Here is a 1,062-nt window from a genome sequence, read left to right on the forward strand (position 1 = left end):
AATATATACAGGGCTATTAAAAAAGAGGGAACAGATTTTAAACATTTATTGCTTCCGAACTTCAAAAGACAGAAACACAATTCCAACTTTCCTGGAAAGAGAAAAGTTCAAAGTTTTAAGCATTCAACGTGAGCACCACGTGTTACACGACTAATATCAAAACGTAAGCTCGTTTTCTACCAGACGAAGCAGCTGGTCTCTCGTTATCGAATTCACAGATTTTCAAGAGCGACAGGCAAAGAGGGCGATAAAAACTCAAGTCTTTTACGTAACCCCGCAGCACCTTCTGCTTCGCCTCTTCCAGTCCAACGTCGTGGAATGGTGTCATTTAGGTAGTGTTAGACGTTGCTTAGAGAACTGAGACTTAAAAGCGACTTTCTATCCCTGCGGAGATTGGGGTTCTGGGATGGCTGCCTGCAGACAGTATCTGGCGTGACAACGTCGCAGTTTCTGACATTAAAAATCAAATGCCAACCAAGCAGTGTACTATCCGCTCTCTACCTCGATTCTGTAGGCATCCATCTGGGTTTGCGGCGATTCATGTGACAAGCTACACGACCCAAGGGCACTGCAAAGAATCCCAAACGTAGCTCTGCGCCTCATGGGTAAGGACGCCTAGTTTAAAGCGTGCTCTCTGCATCTGGACGCACAGCCGTGTAGAACGTCCCCAACAAAGGCAGGGCTGTGTCGCTGACGCGACAGCTGCTTTCCCCCACCCTCAGAGCAAATTTGAACACCTGACGTAGCATCACTCAGCAATCGTCGAATCGAAAGCGGTTCAATAATTGCTGTGGCAGGGACATGAGTGTGCGCAACTGTTTGCAAGGATAGAGCCCCAGTGTGTTGGTTTTTGTGAGAACGACCTAGTGTGGAATAGAGATGGTCAAACTGAAACAAGTAACTGCTTCGAAACAAATGAAACAGTACAATGTAATGTTTCGATACGCTGTTTCGAAACAGTGAGACAGTTTGTGTTTTGTAATCTAATAAACCTACACATTTTATCATCTTGAATTTCTACTGTATAGGTATGTCCATATAAACACAAGTGAGGTGCGAGAG

Source organism: Schistocerca piceifrons, chromosome 8, assembly GCF_021461385.2.
Source record: "Schistocerca piceifrons isolate TAMUIC-IGC-003096 chromosome 8, iqSchPice1.1, whole genome shotgun sequence".
Lineage (NCBI taxonomy): Eukaryota > Metazoa > Arthropoda > Insecta > Orthoptera > Acrididae > Schistocerca > Schistocerca piceifrons.